We start from the raw sequence: 23,563 nt of genomic DNA, 5'->3' as shown, positions 1-23,563 counted from the left end.
ATAATAGCTTGCTAATGTTTTTTTGGCTTTAAATGGAGCTTGTAATAATCTAGCCAAGGTTCTATTATATATATTTGCTACTCTTTGATCTACATTAGTCTCTCAAACTTCTAATTCAGGGCAGTATCTTTTTACTCACTAAAGGAAATAATTACAATAATATTTTTCATAGCAAAGCAAAATCAACCCAACCGAGAACTTCTTAGGATTCCCCAGAGTATTCAGGAACAACATAAATGAAAGCAATCCTACTCAGCTTTCAGGAACATTGGAATTCCCCATAGATACTCTTAGATTTTCCTATGAGTTGCATCAGCTTTCCAGGATTTTTCTGTTGCATTTAATACTTCAACATTAAGGTGTGGCATTGGTTATTAAATATTCCTACGCGAATCAAAGTTATAGGAAGTCTTGCCATTTTCAAAGATCAGCCTGAGGAAATTCTGTACCAGTAATAATGTTTCCATTGTCACTCATGGAAAAAGAGCCCAGGAAATGATGACATTGAAAGAGTAGGCTACCTCCCCTGAAAAATAAAGCCTATATAAGTTTTCCCCAATTTTCTAAAGTATTGAAGGCTTTTCAAGACCTCAATACTATCAGGAATGATCACAATTTAAGAATATTTCTTCACTCTCCACTTCTTCCAATCTGTGTCCCATCTCCAACATTCTTCTGTAACTATTTTTGTTAAGGTAGCTTCCTAATTTCCAAATCAAATGGGCTTTTGTCAATCTTCATCTTCCTTAACTATCCTCCTTGCAGTTTTTGATACTATAGACCACTCCTTCCTACTAAAAAGTCTCTCTTCCTCCCTTGGCTTCAGAGACATATGCCTTGTTACCACCATTTTCCCAATCAAATTCCCTTAATCATGGTACTATGGGGATTTAGATGTAACATAGATTCAAACAATCCATGGTCATGAGCTTTTCTGCCATTCAAGGTCCTCTATAGCTTGATACCATTACAACTCTTTTATGCACATGTCATATAATAATGTGTACTGTAGTGATGTATTGGAGTCTTTTCCTTCTACTTGTCCACTTAGGGTAGAGATCATTGATTCTTTAACTTTTTGAATCTTCCTTAGCTTGAAATTTTCCCTCACTGTTGAGTAAAATAATTTAATTCAACAAACATTTCTGTGACTATGATGTACTAGTCTCATAAGGACGAATACGAGAAAGTTCTTGCTCTCATGGAGTTTATATTCTATTAGAAGATATGACAGGTGCATAAAAAACTACCATAAATTTTAATATAGTTGATAGGAGAGGTACAAAGTTCTGTGAATACAAAATAGTTAACCTATTGGGGCCATGCCCCAAAATTTTGAATATAATTGTTCTGGTATTATGTGGGGTTAAATCTTCTCCCTGACTGTTCCCAGATGTCTTAAGCTATCTAAATAGCAAAATGGATAACTAGAGGAGTTAAGAGGGATAATTCAACCAAATGATAGCTGGCTTATGATAGGAATGAATTGAAATAAAGAGTAAGGGAACACAAATATAGCAGACTAGACTGAAGTTGCTGGAGATGGGGTCAAAGAAATTTAGTGATGAATGAAGAGTAGAGATAACACCACTGGCTTTTTACCTTAATTAGTCATTCATAATTTCTAAAGGGATGGCATCTTTGGAGTAAGTGCCAGGCACCAAAAGAAGAATAAAACTGAAGAGAAAGGAAAGTCTGATTCAGCAGAATATATGACATGTTATGATATACCACATCCTGTTATTTCCTAGGCCATTAACCAACATTATATGACACAGCAGAAAGAAACTGAAAAAAGTCTTCATTTTCGTGACAACATTTGAACAATGGATGAAGGGGCTGAGGAAGTTGACCATAGTTCACCAAATCTTTGCCATTGTCAAGAAACAGCCACTAGAGAGCAATTCTATTATAACAGTGATGTTGAAAGGAGTTGATTGATGCCATTCAGATTATAGCCAACGTACTAAATTTAGTGAGGGCACAGGGGAAGAATTGATTGAATCCATGTTGCATTTAAAATCCTATAAAGTACGATTAAAGGAATTTGTATTAATTTAATTAATTAAAGGAATCCTATTGCATGTGTGAATTCTGTTTCTTCCTCTCTGTCTCTGACTCTTCCTTCTTTTTTCCACTTTTTATGGGCTTGAAAGCTGAGGAGTTGTAAGGTTAAAAGGCAGCTAATTGGTACAGTGCATCAAAACTCTGGACCAGGAGTCAAGAAGACACAAGTTCAAATCCTGCTTCAGCTACTTTACTAGCTGTATAACCCAGGGTAAATCACTTAACCACTGTACACCTCAATTTTATCATACATAAAATAGGGATGATTATAATAACACCTTATTTCCAGGCTTATTGTGGGATCAAATGAGATAATAATTGTAAATCACTTAGCACCATGCCTGGTACATAATAATCACAATATAAATTTTATTTATTACTATTACTATTATTATTATATGGAATATTTATACAGTATTTTGAAAACCTTAAAGTACTCCATAAGTGCTAGCTATTATTATAATTCAAGTGATTGTAACAGTTTTATATGTGCATTTGAGAGGTATACAGCCAAATGCCTTTTGAAGACAGAAAGATGATTTAAAAGCATCATGACTCAAGGAAACCTTCCTGGAGGATGTGACATGTGAACTGAATTTCAAAAGATGAGTAGGAAATCAACAAGAAAGTGGAATAAAGAGGATGCACTAGGCATAGGAACTGATGAGCAATGTGGCCAAATAAGACACTGAAATAGTACAGATTGGCAGTGATTGGGGGGGATGTTTGGGGGTGGGGATGACAGTCCATGCAGAGACTAATATAAGGCTTGAAATGGAGAATGAAATCAAATTATAGAAGGTCTTGAATATAAGGGGAAAGAATTGGAACTTTAATTAGTAGGTAACAAGGCATCATAAATAATTTTTGAGCATAAGACTGACCTAATCACATTTATACAGAAGGGGCAACTAGATGGCACACTTCTTAGAATGGTGGACCTGGAGTAAGGAAGACTAGTCTTCCTGAGTTCAAATTTGATCTTGACATGTACTAGTTTTGTGTCTCTGGACAAGTCGCTTAACCCTATTTACTTTAGTTTCTTCATCTGTAAAATAAGCTGGAGAAGGAAATGGCAAACCACTCTAGTATCTTTGCTCAAAAAAACCCAAGTAGAGTCATGACTGAAAAATAATAGAAATCAGAAAGAAAGTCTGTCTGTGGTATGAAGATAGATTGAGATAAAGAGAAGTATGGTGTTATAAAAAGACTATTGCATTTGGACAAGGAAAGGAAAAACTGAATTTTAATGGAATTGTTAGTTGATGGCACAGACAGAATTCAAATACTAATCTTAAAACCCAGTACACATTCCCATTGCCCCATGCTGAGTACTGATTGCTTTGGGGTAATTAGTTCTGCTTTCCACAGTTTCTCAACCAATATAAAGCCATCTATTACTAGATTCAGTAAGAATGAACAAATGGAAATCAGAAGTACAAATTAACACATTAAAATGCAAATAATGAGGTAATTAGATAGCAAAATCATTCTCTCCCCTATGCAAAAATAAACACAGCCTACAATTAAAGTTTCCAGAGAGGTTATCACCACTAATCCAAGAGAATATTAGGAGAGGGGTTCAATCACTTAGCTATTTGCATCATGGAATTCAGCAAAAGCTTCTCTACATGTGAGATCAGTGAAGATAATTGTCAAATCTGTGGGTTCAATAGGATCCCATGAACTTTACTGTACTTAGAAATATCCTAGAAACATCACTGTACTTTGTTGTCTCTTCTTTTGTCCCTCCTGTTGGAGTGCACTGACAATATCCCTTCTCAGTTCCCCAGGTCTCCTTCCTCCTGCCTGTGGCTCTCCAATTGTTCCAGATTTAAAACAAAACAAAACAAAAACTTTTCATGCTCTTTGCAAAACACTCTCTACATATCAGAGTCCCTCTTGATGATGCCAAAATTCTAAATTTGGTGGTAATCATTCTTCTCTCTCCTCTTTCATCTGTGGTGTGCCCTTTCTTTCATTTGAAACATCTGACACATGCAATGCCATACAGATGTTCACCAAATGTGTATTGAACAAACAAATGAAAGTTGACTCTAATGCAAGCTTTTATTTATTTTAACTGTGATTTTTAAAAACAGTTTCATGTGGAATATCAAATCATTCAAGTGAAAAAACATTTCACCTAATTCTTTTTAAAATCCCTAAAATTATGTTCTCTTTTGTTCAAATATTCATTCCTTTTCAGTGATTCCCAAAGTGGGCGCTACCGCCCCCTGGTGGGTGCTGCAGCAATCCAGGGGGCAGTGATGACTAATAGGTGCATTTATCTTTCCTATTAATTGCTATTAAATTTAAAAAAATTAATTTCCAGGGGGCTAAGTAATATTTTTTCTGGAAAGGGGGCAGTAGGCCAAAAAAGTCTGGGAACCACTGGATTAGATGTTTTTGAGCAACAAGGACATTTTGATTATTATTTCAATAAAATCCTTCCTTGGTGCCTCACTGAGGCAAGATGATGATTCTGGGATCTTGAGGTCTCTGACAATACACTTGGCAATACATCATTCCCTAAAGGCTTTGAGTATGGGTTTGGTGACAGGCTATTTGTATTTTCTAAGAATTGTTACAGAGTAGTACTGACACCTATCACTAGTAGGTTGGCCAATAAGTCAAGAATCTTTTGTTCATGATGGAGTAGAGCATACTCAATTTGCTCAGGGCTGATGATTAGGGATCAAGACTAGAATATAGTGAGATTTGTAGATCATCTAGCTACTAGCCAAGGAAGGTTTACTTAACCACAGCATGGGGAAAATAATCTGCAAGAATACAATTTGTTAGTCAACAGGAATTTATTAAATGCCTATTGTTAATGAAGCATTGTGCTAGGGACTAGGAATACAAAGAGAACCAAAAAAACAATCTCTGCTCTCAAGAAGATCACAGTCTAATGGGAGACACAACATGCAAACAAGATAGCATATTTAAACAAGACAAATATAGGCTAGATTCATTGATTCAGTTTGGTATTGACCATGCCAATCTACCAGTCATGTTTGAGAGAGTAACTCTTGCCTCCTTCCTGTATAATGTTTTTTATTTAGACTGTCAGGAAACTACATCAATGATTCAAGAATTGGCTCCAAAATATTTTAATTTCATGGATCTTTTAAAGGAAAACAAACAAAAAAATACCTACCTAGTCTTGAGTGGCTGTTGCTTTTACAACATAGGAAAATGTATGAAAAAAAATACAAAATGAACATAAATATTTGAAAGGGGCAGCTATGTGGCACTGTGAATAGAGTGCAAGGCCTGAAGTCAGGAACACTCATCTTTTTGAGTTCAAATCTGGCCCCAGACACTTACTAGCTGTGTGACCCTGGGTAAGTCTTTTAAACCTACTTGCCTCAGTTTCCTCATCTGTAAAATGATCTGGAGAAGGAAATGGCAAACTGCTCTGAAGTATCTTTTCCAAGAAAAGCCTAATGGGGTCATGAAAGTCAAACACAACTGAAACAACTGAACAATTAAAAAAATCATAGGATGATGAACTATGAATGGCTTAGTTATTCTGATCAATATAATGATCCAAGATAATTCTGAAGGACTTGCAATCTGCCTCCAAAGAAAGAATTGATGGAACCTGAGTGCAGATTGAAGTATAATTTTTTTTTGCTTTCTTATTTTTATTGCTTTTTTTTCCGACATGGCTAATATGGAAATATGCCTTGCATGATTTCACATGTATAATTGATATTACATTTCTTGCTTTCACAATGTGTGGGAGAGGGGTGAGAGGGAGACAATTTGGGATTCAAAATTGTTTAATGAATGTTAAAAATAACATATAATAAATTCAAAAAAGAAAAATACATTTTTACTGAATTAGAAAAAACTATAACAAAGTTCATTTGGAAGACCAAAAGATCAAGAATATCAAGGGAAATAATGAAAAAAAAAACATGAAGGAAAGTGGCATAGCAGGACCAGATATTAAACTATACTATAAAGCAGTGGTCATTAAAACAATATGGTACTGGCTAAGAGACAGAAGGGAGGATCAGTGGAATATACTTGGCGTAAGTGATGTCAGCAAGACTGTCTATGATAAACCAAAAGAGCCGAACTTTTGGGACAAAAATCCACTCTTTGACAAAAACTGTTGGGAAAATTGAAAAACAATATGGGAGAGATTAGGTTTAGATCAACATCTCACACTCAAACCAAGATAAATTCAGAATGGGTGAATGACTTGAATATAAAGAAGGAAACTATAAGAAAATTAGGTGAACATAGAATAGTACACCTGTCAGATCTATGGGAAAGGGAAAATTTTAAAACCAAGCCAGAGTTAGAAAAAATTACAAAATGTAAAATAAATAATTTTGGCTATATTAAATTAAAAAGGTTTTGTACAAACAAAAACAATTCAACCAAAATCAGAAGGGAAACAACAGACTGGGACAAAATCTTTATAACAAAAAATTCTGACAGAAGTCTAATTACTCAAATATACAAGGAGCTAAATCAATTATATAAAAAAATCAAGCCAATTCCCCAATTGATAAATGGGCAAGGGACATGAATAGGCAATTTTCAGATAAAAAAATCAAAACCATCAATAAGCACATGAGAAAGTGTTCTAAATCTCTAATAATTAGAGAAATGCAAATCAAAACAACTCTGAGGTATCACCTCACATCTAGCAGATTGGCTAAAATGAAAGAAGGGGAGAGTAATGAATGTTGGAAGGGATGTGGCAAAATTGAGACATTAATGCATTGCTGGTGGAGTTGTGAACTGATCCAACCATTCTGGATAACAATCTGGAACTATGCCCAAAGAGCTCTAAAAGACTGCCTGCCCTTAGATCCAGCCATAGCATTGCTGGGTTTGTACCCCAAAGAGATCATAGATAAACAGACTTGTATGAAAATATTTATAGCCGTGCTTTTTGTGGTGGCAAAAAACTGGAAAACAAAGGGATGTCCTTCAATTAGGGAATAGCTGAACAAATTGTGGTATATGCTGGTGATGGAATACTATTGTGCTCAAAGGAATAATAAACTGGAGGAATTCCATGCAAACTGGAAAGACCCCTCAGGCAGAGTGAAAGGAGGAGAGCCAGAAGAACATTGTACACAGAGACTGATACACTGTGGTAAAATCGAATGTAATGGACTTCTGTACTGGCAGCAATGCAATGACCCAGGACAATTCTGAGGGATTTATGGAAAAGAACACTACCCACATTCAGAGGAAGAACTGCAGGAGTGAAAACACAGAAGAAAAGCAACTGCTTGTACACATGGGTGGATGTGGACATAGTTGGGGATGTGACACTAAACAACCACACCAATGCAAGTATCAATAATATGTAAATAAGTCTTGATTGATCACACATGTTAAAACCAGTGGAAATGCGCATTGGATATGTGGGGGGTAAAGGGGAGAGAAGGGGAAAGTAAAAACAAGAACCATGTAACCATAGAAAATCTTTCTAAAAAATATTTTTAAAAAAAAGAAAAAAGAAAAGTACAAAATATTCCTCAGTCCTTTGCAATCCCCTTACAGTATATAGAATATAGCCTTTATATATATCACCTGTAGTGATGGTGGCAGGGTGAAAGAAAAAGGGAGGAGAGAGTGTTGAGAAACACAATTTTCAAATTGTCTACAAATATGAAACAACTGATAAGACTTGACATGAAATCTCTGCCTTTGCCATCCTAGTCAATATTCTTCCTAGAATGTAGAACTTGAATTTAACTAAAAATGTGATCTGCCCAGGGTAGAGGGCAATGAAATGGTCATTTGTACATTCCTGGACAAAGGTCAGACTTCTCTCTGTCCCACTGCACTCTGTGACATAAATCAAACAACCCACTATTTACAGGGCAAAAGGCATTCTATTCCCTGTATGGGTGTAATATTCGGGAATACCAAGATCATGGCCAATGTGTAATTAGAAAATCTTGAACCCTTTGACTCCATCTCCCAGAATTCTCTCCTTGTCCCAAAATTCCCTTTCTCTTTGTTCTCACATTTGTGTTATGTTGTTTATATATAATTTCTGTGTCTCCTCCCTCTCCCTTTCTCTTCCACGTGGGTGGCTTGGGTGAACTACCTCTGGACCCTAGCCTTTTAGTTTCCCTTTTGCTTCAAGTTTAAATTTAATAAATCTTATTAAATATAATACTTGGAGTATCGGATATTAATTTTAAAATCTACACCAGTCAAATCTTCTTATTCTGATCTCTGGGATAGTGGAAAAAGCCTAGGACCAGAAGTCCCAGGCCCTAGTTTCTGGGCCTATCTCTCCCACTTGGGGGCTGGAGTGAAAATTGAAGCATGTCTCTTCATGATTCTGAGGTTCAAATTTTTTTCTGCAAAATGGAAATGATGACTCTTTATTCTGCCCCTTACCTCCTCCCTTATAAGGTTGTCATCAGGATCAGATGAGATAGTTTGAATAAAGCTTAAAAAATAATAAAAACTCTTAGTTTTCTTATTATTCACAAAGAAGTCAACTTTTTACTCTAGGTCAGGGGTCGGCAACCTTTTTGGCCAGTAGAGCCATAAATGCCACATTTTTTAAAATGTAATTTCGCGAGAGCCGTACAGTGCTCACAGGGCGCGCTCCTGTAACAGCACCTGAAAAAAAATTGACTTTATGGCTCCTGCAGAAAGAGCCATATGTTGCTGACCCCTGCTCTAGGTTCTAGATTCAGTTTCAGACCTCAATCCCAGCCCTGGGGAAATTCTGTTAACACAGGGGTTTTTAACCTTCTTGTGACATCGTTCTCTTAGGCACCTCTTTAAAACCTTTAGACTCCTTCTTTGAATGATGTTTTTAAGTGCATAAAATAAAATGTATGAGATAAGAAAGGAAACTAATAATATTTAAATAGTTATCAAAATATATTGTTTTTAAAAGTTTATGGAGTCCAGGTTAAGGACTCCTATATTGTGAACATCACAAAAGTCAAGTTACTTCTGCCTGGGTCATAAAGCTGCTCTAATTAGTTTTAGGTCAAAATTGTTTTCTTTTGACATTATCTAAACTCCACCTCAGCCATCAAATGATAAGATCATAGAAGTAGAGCAGGAAGAGACCACAGAACATTCTGAATCAATCTCTCTCTTTTCTGAATACAGAAGTCCAAGGATTTAAAAAAAAAATTTTTTTTTAAAGTCCTCTTTTACCATAGCTCAAAAGTTCAGAAGTCTGGGCTGCCCAAGCTTCTTGACTCTCATCATCCAGAGTTTCCCCTAGACATAACGTTGTGTCTAGATCTTCATCCTAAACACTAGTAAACAATCTTGAAGTGTTGGAAAAGCTATCTTGGAGGTGAGGAATTTGTTTTGTTTGGCCGTAGGAGCAGAACTAGGATCATTATCCATTGTAGTTACTTATGACTTCTAGCTCAGGGGACATATATGGATTATCTTTCTCTACCCCCACCACACCATTCTTTTTATTTTATAGACCTTTGATTAGATTTGCCAGACATTTTACATACTTATCAATCTTTTTATAGATGTATTCTATCTATGGTAAGAAATCTGCTATCCTTATATTTTAGGCTATGGCCCCTTCTTCGGTATCATCTTCTTTGCTAGATGTTATTTTCAAGTTTTATTCATTTATTTACATGTAATAACAACTTTTCACCTAAATTTTCTGAAGTTATATGATACAAATTTTCTCCCTCCCTTCTTCCCCTACCTCCAGGAGCTGGCAGGCAATTCAGGCTTGGTTATATATGTAGTATCATGCAAAACATACTTTTGTCTATATCCCATAAATTTTGATAAGTTGTCTCCTCATTATCATTCTCTTCAATGAAATCAGTGATTGTTTTTGTTATTTGTTCTTTGACTCTTCCATTTTGAAGAATTAGATTATTTAGCTTCCAATTAATTTTATTTGCCTTTCCAAGAACCCTTACTGATTATAATTTTTATTGCATTATGATCTGAAAAAGTTGCATTTGTTATTTATGAGTTTTTTTGCATTTGGTTGTGAAGTTTTTATATCCTAGTACATGGTCAATTTTCATTTTTGTACTGGGTGCTACTGAAAAGAAGGTATATTCCTCTTTATCCCTATTTAATTTTCTCTAGATATCTATTAAATCTAACTTTTCTAAAAATCCATTCACTTCATTCTTTCTTACTTATTTTTTGGTAAGATTTATTTAGTTCTGATACAGTAAGGTTGAAGTCCCTTACTAGTATAGTTTCACTGTCAATTTCCTCCTTAAACTCATTTAGTTTCTCCTTTAAAAGTCTAGAGGCTATACTATATGGTGCATATACATTAAGTATTGATAAAATCTATACTGTCTTTTATCAAGATGTAATTACCTTCCTTATCTCTTTTTAATCAGATCTGTTTTTGCTTTAGCTTTGACTGAGATCATAATGTTGCTCCTGCTTTTTTAAAAATCTCAGTTGAAGCCCAATAAATTCTGTTCCATCCCTTTATCTTTACTCTGTTACCTGCCTCAAATGTGTTTCTTGTAAACAATGTATTGGAGGATTCTGGTTTTTAATCCACTCTGCTATATGCTTCCATTTTTATCAGTGAATTCATTCCATTTACATTCACAGTTATGATTAACATCTGTATATTCTCCTTCATCTTGTTTCCCTCTTTTAATCCTGCTCTTTCTCCTTTCACTTTGTCCCTCCACACAAGGGTCTTGCTTTTAATCATTCCTCACATTCTCCCTCCCTTATATTACTCTCCTTCCCACCACTACCCTTCTTATTCCCCTCCTACTTCTCTATAAGATCTTTTAATCACCCCTTCCCCAACTTTTCCTTCCCCTAAAATACTCCCCTCTCCACCACCACCTTTCTTATTCCCCTTCTACTTTTCTAAAGGGTAAGATACCATTCTCTACTCCAATGAGTCTGGCTATTATTCTTTCTCTGAACCAATTCTGATGAGAGAAAGATTTAAGTATTGCCCATCACCCCCTCTCATCTTCCCCTTCACTGTAATAGCTCCCCCCTGACTCTTATTGTGATATGATTTACTCCCATCTTACCTCTCTTTTTCCGTTTTTTCAGTGCAATCCTCTTTTTCACCCCTTGATTTTTTTTGCATATCATCCTAAGCAGCTCACTACAACACACTCTGTCTACATGTACTTCTTTAAACTATTATGATAATGATAAAAATTTTAAGAGCTACAAAAAACCAGTTCAACCTTATTGAGTCCCTTAAATTTTTTCTCTTTTTTTATTTACTTCTTTAATGTTTCTCTTGAATTTTGATTTGGACATCAAATATTCTGTTTAGGTCTGCTCTTTTCTTCAGGAATGCACAGAAATCTTCCATTTTATAAAATGACCATATTTTCCCTTAAAAGAATACAGTCAGTTTTGATGGTTAGATGATTCTTGGTTGTAAATCCAGTTCACCTGACTTCCAGAATATCATATTCCAAGCATCCCTAACCTTCCTTGTAGAAGCTGCCAGATCCTGTGTAATCCTGACTGGGACTCCATAATATTTGGATTGTTTTTTTTTTTCTGGCTGCTTGCAGTATTTTCTCTTGATGTGAGAACTCTTGAATTTGGCTATAACATTCCTTGGAATTGTCATTTGGGGATTATTGCAGGAGATGATCTGTAGATTATTTCAATTTCTATTTTTCCCTCTTGCTTAAGAATATTATGGCAGTTTTCTTTGGTCAGCTTTTGCTGATACTAAGCCTCCATCTTGACTCTACTCTTCCTTTGCTAGATGTTAACTATTTCCAGTTCTCTTCATATAGGCAAGGCTGCTTGAAAAATTAACGTGTCCCAATTGTCTTCATATTTTAAAACAAAATTAATTATCATTAACATTACTTTTTAGGTTCTTCCAAGCAGTATGGCAACATCATTTGTTCCCAGATAAATCACCTGAAGTGGGTAATTGTCAGTCTTTGGAGGTTTTCTGGTATATCTTGGTTACACGCCCCAGGAAGAGAATAGATTTCTCCATTGTTCTTAGGTTGACAAATGACTTCATCAGGATCTGCAAGCATAATATCATCAGATACTTCTATTCTTGGATTATTTCTCTAATCCTTATTAGATGATCTCCCATTTGACGATAGCTTCTGAGACCCTACATTGGAGGAAAAGCAGCTGCTTTTTTCATTTGAGAAATTGGTTCCCTTCTCTTCTAGAAGAGTATCAAATCATATTTTTAAAAAATATATTTTCATTAATGCCTTTTCTTTTTTACATCATCTACAATGCATGTCTCCCTATATATAAAATAATGCCACTCCTTGCAAAAAGCTATCACTTCAAACAAAAAATAAAAATAGGAACAAAAGAAAGGTTCAGCAAACTGGTCAACACACTGAAAAATGTTAACAATGTACTTGGTTACTGAGATTCAGAGAGACTATAGAAAGAAACAGCAGAGGTATCTTGTTTTTTCCATGGGGGGCAAGGTTCTTCATTATAATTTCACAGATACAATTTTGATTGATTTATTCTTCTTATTCTTTCCATTTATATTTTCCATTTACATTGCATTATTTATATTACTTTTCTGGTTCTGCTTATTTTACATTGGATCAATTTCTATAAATCTTCCCATATTTCTCAGTATTCATTCTATTCATTTTTTCTTAAAGAAGTTATATTCCATTATATTCATGAATCACAACTTAATTATTCCACATTCAATGTAACTATGTTGTTTCAAGTTCTTTGCTGCTAAAAAGGGGCAGCTATAAATATTTTGGTGGCCTTCATTTTAGTTTTTGACTTCACTGAGGTATGTTCCTGGTAATGGAATTTCAGGGTCAAATGATATGGTCATATCATTAAATCACTTCCTTTTCATAATTTAAAATTGTCATTCCAAATCATTTGGCTAAAACATGGCTCTATTATTAGTGTATGAAGTGCCCTTCAATATTGTCCATATTCTTATGTCACGTTTGCTAAATTACTGAATGTGTGGCGAGAACGAACAGAGTTATGTTTACTTTGCACCTATCTTCATACCTCTAATTTCTTTCTTTTATCTATTGCTAGAAGAAGAATTTTTAGAACTGTGTCAAATAACTACAGAAGGTAAGAAACAACAAGCAGGTTAAAAAAGACATGAAAAGATTTGCATGAAATTATGAAGAACAAACCCAGAAGAACCAAGAAATTGTTGTATTTAGCAATAGAGATATTGTTTGAAGAATAACTGTGAATGTCCACCTCCAGAAAAGAACTGATTAATATAAATATTTCTGACATGGTTATATACAGTCAAATGAAACCTCTTCTAGTGCAAAAAGTGTGGGGAGAGATAGCTTGGAACTTTAACAAAAAAAAATTTTTAATAGCAATAGGAAAGGAAAGCTCATTTCTCTTTTAAATCACTTAGGAACAGTATGTTGAGGTTTCATGTTCTCCTCAAATTCCACAATTCTTGTTGGATCAATTTCCAACTTTCTCCCCACTTTTTTGGTAGTATTTATTCATAGATTCCTGAACTCATTTACTGGAACTAGATACCACACACTTCCTTCATTTGTTACTGTTTTGCCTGTTGATTTATCTATTTATATTTAACTTATTTGAGTTTTCTTGCCCAGGTCTTTGATAGCAGCTGCCTTTTTATTCCTTATTTTCCTTATCATTCATTTCCTGACTCTGTCCCCTCTGATTGTGGAGGGTGGAACATAAAGTTTCTTAGTCTCTCGCACTGGACAATTTATGTTTCACCAGCTGAGGTCTCTACCCCCAACTGACTTTGGGGTGGAAGTTGGTATTGACATAGAATTATGGTATTACACATGAAGAAAGAGGGAGAAGCAGGGATACTAAAGAGGTCAAGAAAAGCTTCCCAGAACAACTGGTACCTGGTTGGAGGAAGTTAGCAATTGAAGAGGAAATCCTTGTCAGACATGGGAGAAAGCATATGCAGACTCAGAGAGGAGTCTACAAAGGACTACTAACTCTTTGGGGACACATTTCAAAAATCTTGTTTCAGTTTCACAAATGATTTCTTTTTCTCTGATCACTCATAAAGTTAGTAGCAACTGAGGAATGAGAACCTACATCTCCCTGTTGCTCATTTAGGGAAGGGTTTATGAGCCACAATGTATCTAGTACTTACTCATTGCTTCCTTTTTATTACCTTCCATCTTTTGTTTCTGAAAGGAAGACAAGTATTCTCTGAATCCATGTTTTATGTAGGCCATAGATTCCTAATTCAAAAAGAGGCCTCATGTATCACATGTTTTTTTCTTTCCCCCTCTTCTCCAAACAACATCGTACTAAAACCATCCTTAAAAAAAAAACACAAAAAAACCAGTTTATTATCTTAAAAAAAAATCTTTGGAGACTTCATTGGTAAATCTCCAAGAATTTATTCTGGCTATGATGATCACTGGTATGAGCAGGATATTGAAAAAGACATACTGGAAAAATGAGTTTGATATAACACACCCCATGATTCTGAGAAGTGAGATATTCGTTAAAGCATATGACACAGACTAAAATGTATACACTATTTCCCTGGAAAAATAATCTTCTGGGACACACTGTTTAACAAAAGAGAAATTGTCAGCCTAGATTACAAATACTGATTTTTAAAATAGAACTGATTCAACAACCAATAGTGACCCTTGAGAACAGACAGCTCAATAATTTCACTCACCAGACAGAAGTCATGAGATGTAATACTATGAATAAGATTCTACCATCACATAGGAAAGACAGACTCTTGAGGACTTTCTCTTTAATTTTCATCTTGGCCCTTACATAATTCCCACTGGAGCCCTGAGACCAGCTTTTTATTTCTTGTAAATGTGCTAAATAAAATACTTTATAAAAGTAGTCACTTCGAGGAAAGATAAAAAGCACACACACACTAGACTTTATCATTTCCTATAATCACAATACAATACAATATCATTTTTAAAGGATCCAATATTTCAGTGCTTCAAGGATTTAGGATTTGAATCATCTCATTGATGTAAGAAGTTGCTGAAATCCAGGCAATTTAGCAATAAGCTTCTTGGAGCCTGATAGGTTTGGTCCTAAGGCAAAGTACACTCAGTCCATGATCAATTAGTCCTGGAGGGCTTCCCAGCTAGATGCTTTAAACAGAGATTGTGCTCCAAGTCTTAAAGAACCCTCGGCAACTAGGCATGTAAATGTGGTGATAGTAGTCTTTCCTGGAGGCAAGAATTCAAATGAAGAATCACCACTACATACCAAATGAGCCAAATTCTTGACTTTCTGTATAGTTATAATGGACCAAGCTCAGAGTTAGATGGAAGGAGAAAGAATTGTGGAATTTGATTCATTTCCTCTATACCATTCTATACGTATTTATAGAATATTGCATACATTTTCAGACATGATTGATCTGTTGACTTTGCTAAACTGCCGTTTTTCACTTATTTTCTGATTCTTTGTTACAAAGCGTAAGGGGTGAATCTGATACAGGCTGAGCCCCCATTAGTTTGGCTGAGATGTTAGAATGAAATTGGTCATTCAACAGTTAACAAATGGAGGCTTTGTACATTCTAATACAGAAAAAATATTTAACTATGACACTGGCATTTGGCTTAGATTGATGCAGCATTTGTCATTTTAGGCCACAGTAGGGGAGAGTCTGGTGACTTGTTATTTCTTGGGGATACGTAGATAAATATCTAGAAAATAGATCATGATCACATATATGTGAAATTCACAGGTCAAATCACTTTAAGGAAGTATCAAATAATTATGATATGTAGAAAATGAAAATGGAAATGACAAGATTTGGCAGCGATACATTTTTAAAATAAATATACAATGAATGGATGGTAGCCTATTACTGTCTTATAATGACAGTCATTTTCATTTATGTAGTGTTTTTAGGTTTACCAAGTATTTTTCTCAAAATTATACTGAGAAATAGAATGTAGAAGTATTCTCATTTTATAGATGAGAAAATTGAGGCTTAGAAAAATTAACTGAGTTGTTCACAAATATATAATAAATTAGTATGTGAGGAAGGTTTTGAACCCTGGAATCTTGATGCTAAGCTCAGCATTTTATCCACTATACCATATTGCCTATCAAAGCCTTATCCTGCCAACACAGTCTTATAGGGTGTATAGGGGGAAAAGGTTGAGAATTTCTTTTTAAAGACCTGAAGTACCTTAGTCTTGTATTTTTTCTTTTTTCTAAAATTGAGTCTAAATGTTATCTTATTTAGTTCTCCATATTTCCCTAGGGTTACACTCTAGTCACGTGAGACAGAATTTGAACCTCGGTCTTATTTGATTCCACATCCAAAAGATTTTTGAGTCATTCAGTTGTTGTCTGATTTTTTTGACCCCATGGACCATAACATTCCAATGTTGTTCATGAGATTTTCTTTGGCAAACACACTGGAGCGGTTTGCCATTTCCTTCTCCAGTGGATTTAGACAAATGTATACTAAATTACTTGCCCATAATCACAAAACTAGCAAATGTCTGAGGCTGGATTTTAACTTAGGTCTTCCCAATTCCAGGCCTGGCACTGTATTTACTGAGCAACCTAGCTGTCTCCATGGGAAAAAAAATATAATCCCTCTTAACAAAAGGAACCTTAGAAACAATAAATGGCAGGCATGTGAATATTACTTTCCTAATAAAGGAAGGAAATATAGACTTCCCAGCTTCCTCTTAGACTGAATGCAACAATTCACAGAATAATTTCTCTTCTCCTTGGATTAGCTTTCTAGAAAACCTAATGTTTGGACGCTTTTAGTTGTATGGACCAGAACCAGTTCTCAGAAGGAGAAAACCAATGCTCCTTTATTGCTTTGAAGTTATGAGTCCAAGGTTTGTGGGAGATGGTGAATAATTCTCTTTTTTCTTCCTTTTCTGAAACTTATAGACTTGGGTAGTTTGACTGTTTGCCCTACTCTATGATATACATGGTAGGAAAAGATCTGTCATCTTCTTATGTTGGGAGAGCTATGGCATCTGTGATATGCGCATTTTTTCCATCAAAGGAAGTTAAAATCTTGTGTTTCTAACCTGTGTAATTCTGGCCCATGTCTTTATATCTGTCTTCCAAAGCAGGTCCATTCAAAAAATAAACTAGATACTCTCTCTGTATCTTTCTTTCTCGTGCCTGAACATACATAGTTGCATACACAGGGTACCAATATACCACTCGTTCTACGTAGAAATAGCTAGGCGGTGCATCGGATGGAAATCTGGGCTTGAAGTCAGGAAGAAAAAGACTTAGAAGCATCATCTAAGAGATTTTATTGGTGGACACATGTATACCTGTAGACTCTATTTTAGTCTGTCCAGTGATTTTCTCTAAGCCTATTTTTTTTTCATATATAAAGCGATTGAAACAGATGATCTCTAAGGCTCTGTGCTTAGATAGTGAGAAAGCTAGTGAGAAAACTCAGTGGATAGAGTATTGGACATAGAGGCCTTAGACAAACAGGCCCAAGTTCAAATCTTATTTCAGATACTTCTTAACTTTGTGACCCTACACAAGTAAGCCCCTTAACTATTATCAGTTTTTTTCCCATCAGTTAAATGGGGATAATAATATCAACTACTTCACAAAGTTGTTATAGGGATTAAATGAGATTATACATGTAAAATACTTCAAAATAATAATAGCTAGCATTTATAGAGTGCATACCATGTGCTAGGCACTGTGCTAAATACTTTACAATTATTATTTTATTTCTTTACAATCTGTTTATGATATTTATAACTCATAAATATTGTAAACAGATTGTAAACAAATTAAAATATTATTTTATTATCCTCATGGTAACCCTAGGAGCTAGGTGCTATTATTATCCCCATTTTACAAATTAAGGAAATTGAGGCAGACAGAGGTGAAGTGACTTGTCCAGGACTTTGTGCTTTGCAAACCTTGATGCTTATATAGGGTATTTTAGCTTAAAACCATGCGGGGACCCGTAAGGAAGAGTGCTGAGAGTGCTGATCAAGATGTGTGCAAGATGACTGAGTTGTCCTTGCTCTCTCCTGGAGCCAGGGGTGAGCTTTCCAGGGTAGATTTGACCCTCACGGGTCAGGATGGTCCCAGTTTTGGTTCAGGGACTGCCCAATGTGGGGCATTCCAGCAGCAGCAGAGGAAGAAAAACATTGCCAAAATCAAAATGTCATAGTAGATTGACAGGAGAACTGTGGTAGAGGTGGCCTGGAGGCTGGTGATTCTCCAGAGGATCACCTCCTCTTTCCCTTCAGAGAAGTCCTCACCTAGTTCGAGGCTGGCTCAGGTAAACCACAGCCCAGTGGATAGGAGGGCATCCGTCCCAAAATTGCCTTCTGAAAAGTACTGGTCACAAGTGAGCCATGAAAAATGAGGTGTCAATATCTGCTCTGGGACTCAGGGGCTCTATGGGACTTCTCAGAAGCAGTGAGTTTGTGGGTTTGGCCCTGCACCCTGTTAAGGAAAATGTCTGTTGACAGAAGTGGCAGGTAGGCCTGACTGTCCCCCTGTACCACCTAGACAAGGGCCTGTGGAAACCAGCAAGCAAAGGACAAGATTTTATAATAAATTTAATTTAGGGAACTATGGTAAAGGATGGGAATAGGGGTTTCTACACTTCCAGACTATGGGTCTGACCACAGGGTCAGGGGAGGGACTTATCTACACTCATCTAAGTCCTAAGCCAGGCAGGGCCCAGAGAATAGCAGGACTGAAGTGGGAATCCTCACAGCAGAGTCCACACTCACTCCAGAGATGTTGCAGCTCCTCCAGGACCACTTGCTGTACTCTTTCAGGTGGGTAGATTCTGGGAGCTGACCCAGCCCAAGTTAACCTGCAACTCAGGTTGGGATTCATAGTCTCTACCAAAATCTCCCACAAGTAGATGTCAGTCTTCCTTCAGGATCCCAGGAAATCAGGGTACAAACTCCACTTCCTCTGAGGTCTCCCAGGGTGTCAGTTACAGCTTGTCCCAGCCACCATGGAGTCCATCTCAGAGAGAGAGATGCCAACTTCCTGCTTCCCCATTCCATGTGGAATTCTCCAGCCCTTCCTGTTAGGTCTCCTAAATAATACTTAAGTAACCTCCTCACAACAGCCCTCCTCTGCCCTAGAGCTGGCTGGCATAGGCTATTGACAACTTAGTGGCATAGTAAGACTTCAAGGCATGCCTGGAGAGGTGCCAGAAGGACTACAAGAGTCTAGGCTCTTATAAAGGAGTATGAATTCAGGTGTGTCACTTCAAACTGATGAGTGAAGACCTTCCCACTTTGGTTCACTGGAAGAGAACAATTCTTACAGAATCCATAGATGTATGGATCACTTGAGAAATGCCTGATCCCACCTCACCATCACCCTATGACACTTCTGGCCATCTAAGTGCTGTGTTTCTCTCAGCCAGAACCTGAAGTGTTTCCCGTGTATAATTGGAATCCAGGTCCTGTAAGAGATGGATCAATGTGAAGTTCTCTCTTGGCTTCTGCAATATTATCAGGTCCCAGAAAATCTGTCCCCACCCCCAGAATTCTAGAAATGTGCATTCTTTTATATAGCAAAGTACAAGAATCCTAGGCAATCCTGGAGGTGGTTGAGAGACTAAGCTGATCCAGATCTACCAGAACATAGAGTGATATCTGAACTTCAATTGTTTTGAGTGCTGCTGTCCCTGCACTGGTGGACAGATGCAGGGGATGTGGTGGGGCTATGTACAGAGAAGGAGCAGCGACTGCCTACTTCCGAAGCCATCTACACAGCAAGGCAGAAGCAAGCGGGAACCAAGGAACCCAACTCACAAAAGGAGCTCCTGGCTCTATGGAAGATACTATGCTGATTGCTAGAATCCGTGCTGAACCATTTCCTTTCTCCACCCTTCAAGAAGACCTTCCTGATTGCTTTGATCCTCTGCCTCTTGGTGGTGAGATTTGAACCAGCTTGTCCTTCTTCACAGCCTTTCTACTACAAATTGGCTCATATCTTTAGTGATGTTTGAAGGACCATATTTTCTCTGTGCTTCCACCTGTCATCTTATGATTTGTGATGGTCTGAACTTTTGCAACACATCTCAGCTGTTCCACTCTTGACAATGACACTAGCAGATTTTTATTGACTTCTGCAGCCTTGCTATTTGGTGTCTGGGGCTTCTGTTATTTTAGGGCTAGTGATAATCTGGGAAAGCTAGGTCTGATCACATGTACTACTGCCTGCCCAGCAAAAAAACCAACTGAGGGAGGGAATGGGCTGTGATACTGCCTGTACTCTCTTCTCTTGATAGATTCCACTTTCTCTAGCCTCAGTGAGTGTTTGGTACCAATATAGGCCAGCCCCCCCCCCTCTCTCTCTCTCTCTCTCTCTCCATTAAAGTAGTTCACTACCTAGAGTCCCTCTCAAAGGTGCTGTAGAATATTCCTGTTTCTGTCCAGAGGCAGGCTTTTTGAAAGGTAGGCTTGGTGAAGAAACTGAATTATATGGGAAGGAAGGAAAGGGGGTGATTTTATAGGTCATAGTATTTGACCTCATAGAAAACTAATTGAACCTAAAGACTGGCTCTTCATCTAATGAGAGTCTTGCACAGTCCCTCTGAAATTCATTCTGTTATTTAGCTTGAATGAGACTTGATGGGGGGAAACACTTTTGTTCCTCAAGAGATTTAAAAAAATGAATCTACATGATTCCAGAGCTCTTAGGAAAATAGGAGCAAATGGATGGCATAGTGGATAGAGTTTTAGGCCTTGAATCAGGAAGACCTAAGTTCAAATATGGCCTTATACATTAGCTGTGTGGTCCTGCACAAGTCATTTAACCTTGATTTGCCTCGGTTTCCTCATTTGTAAAATGGGAATAAAAATAGCACCTACTGTCTCTCAGGATTGTTGAGAGGATAAACAAGATAAAGAAGGCAGTTAGCTTGGTACATAGTAAGCATTATGTAAATGTTAACTTTTATTAGCTAGAAAATTTTCCAGGTCAGATCTCATCCTGGTGGACAAATCAAGAATTAATTATGGGCTAGAAACTGAGCTTGTGTCAGACTGATTAACTCCTCTGAAAAGAGATTACTTGTCAGTCTCATCTTTTTGTCAAAATGACTCTGTGCAATGATTTTTATCCTTCTGATTAACTTTTCAGGTTATTGGGCAATTGTCTTAAGTCCTACACCCTGACAGATAGCATCATTTTCTTGCCCCAGTGTTTCTGAGGGCTATTCATGTTTATCCTTACCTGCTGGAGCCAGATTATTGGCTGTGTTTTCAGGGACAGAAATTTATCCCTTTTTGTGTCTTATCATTCCTAATCACCTCCTCTTACCCTCTGCTTTAAAATTTCCCTTAATGCATGGATTTTTTTTTCTACTTGTGGTCTTGAGAAATAGGGCATCAGCAGGGACTGATAGCTAAAAATGGAATTGGGTAATACTGTGAGATGGAGGAGACCTCAGACTTGAGAGAAATGTACAATAAATTCTTGGGGGTTTGGAAAGTAAAAAAAAAAACCTACTAAAACCTCTGAGATACCCTGCGTAGATTTTGGCTGTTATCCTATGATTATTATCTATTGTCACTTGTTCCCATTATTTTTTTGTTAATTTAACTTGAATGAGAAGAAAATCATCATTAGTAATATTTCAATCTACTTATACTGACTAGTGTCTTTCCAATATTCTTTAGCTTATTTACAATATTCATTCTTCTGAAATAATTATGTGCTAAGAATGATTTACAATTATATAGTATCTCCAAGAGAATATTGTTAGCAAGGTAAAAATTTTCTGCAAGGAGCAGTTTGGTGTAACTAAAAGCACTACCCAGTTCCCAAGTGCAACCTAGTCTGTTCTCCCCTTCTAAACTGGGCACAGTTTATTGTCTATCCGTAGAGTCTGCTCAAATACATATGATACTAGACTAATTCAATGGATTACCTGCCTAATTGCATGTTATAATGTAGGCAAAAATTTTTGTGTGTACTTTGTTTTCTCATGGAAATGGCTATTAAAAATCAATAAAATTCAAGTGAATTCCTCTGAGAAGGTTTTGTAGTGTTCCTGGACTCAACCCAATTAATATAACTACGACCCAATTAACACTAATTCCCATTGAAATATGTAGATGGGAATAACAAGTACACACAAGGGTGTTAACACAAAAAGGACCACTCCCACAAACCCGCAGGTGATAGGATACACAAGATAACCTACCCAAGGAATGTGGGAAATGGTAATAGGCAAAGTATATCCTCAGGTTGGTAATGGTAGTTGACAGTTTACTGATCACCAGCCTAACCAGGGAACCTCAGGTTTTGGAAGGTATCTAACAGTGGGCTCTTTCTTGGGGTAGAGGAAGACACAGGAAGTAAATAAAAACAGTTTAATAATGAGTTTTAGGGTTGGAGATGTAGGGAAAGGTCATACTAAATCTAGGTATCTATGGACAGACTCCAGGGACTGGAAAGGTGGGATAAACTCTACTCTGTGCTAACACAGGCTGTCAGGTTCAGCTTGGCAGGTTAGAAGGGGAATTGGATGTCTCACAACTGGGTCCTCCTCAGCTCCGGTGATGATCTAAGGTTTTCCAGGAACACAGGTCCACAGCAAGCAAAATCCACAAAGAGATGAAGACAGGGAGCTGAACCAGTCTGGATGTCCACCATCCGGAGCTAAATTTACTGCTCAAACCTGAACTTCCACAGGATAGATGTTTCTTGTAGGAGACAAATACACTTTCCTGGGCTCTTCACTGGAGATAGTTAAAACCAGCATCTAATTGCCTCAGCCATACCAGAGTCTCTCTCAGGAAAAAAAAAAAATTACTATTTCACTATTCATGATTGGAACTCTCCAGCACTTGCCTGACAGGCCTGACTACTACTTTATACTAAATGTCTAAAATCCTAAGGATATATATTTATATCTTTATATCCTACCTTATAAATTTGCCTATAACACCATCAGCAAATGAAAGCATAAAGGGTACCTTGACATCCTTTGGACTCATTTGGATTTTTTGCATGGCATTCTCTAAGACATTGGAGAATGCCATAGTAAATATATATATATATATATTTGTTTGTTTGTTTGTTTGTTTGTTTAGTTTAAACAGTTTGATGCTAATATTCAGGATATTTTTAGATAAACTTATAGGATCATGAAGGAAGGAAAACAGACCATCTGGCTCAGATTCTTAATTATGTGAGTAATGAAAGCGAGACTAAGAGGTTAATTTACTTGTATGAAGTCACATAAATTGTAAATAGTAGAGACAGATTTTAAGAGCAAATCTTTTGACGCTCAATCCAGCATTCTTTTCAAAATAGTATTTTTCTTCTTAGAAGAAAAAACTGAGGCATAGGAAGAGAAATATACTTTATATGATCTTAAAGCAAATTTATTATTGAACCTGAAATTAAGACTGTCTCTTACATTCAACCCACTCAAACTTATAACAATAACAATATATATTACATATAACATATATTAAATATAAGGGTATTATATACAATATATCAACTATAGCAATAAACAATGAAATGTTTAACCATTTCTGTTATAATA

The 23,563-nt window shown here is 36.5% G+C and overlaps 1 pseudogene; it reads left to right on the top strand.

Moving 5' to 3' along the window:
• Positions 1-18,383: 18,383 nt before the first annotated feature.
• Positions 18,384-20,056, top strand: LOC123252189 (annotated as a pseudogene).
• Positions 20,057-23,563: the final 3,507 nt, after the last annotated feature.

Source organism: Gracilinanus agilis, chromosome 6 (assembly GCF_016433145.1).
Source record: "Gracilinanus agilis isolate LMUSP501 chromosome 6, AgileGrace, whole genome shotgun sequence".
Classification (NCBI taxonomy): Eukaryota; Metazoa; Chordata; class Mammalia; order Didelphimorphia; family Didelphidae; genus Gracilinanus; species Gracilinanus agilis.
The sequence above is the reverse complement of the archived record's forward strand: the minus strand, read 5'-3'. Positions and strand labels throughout refer to the sequence as shown.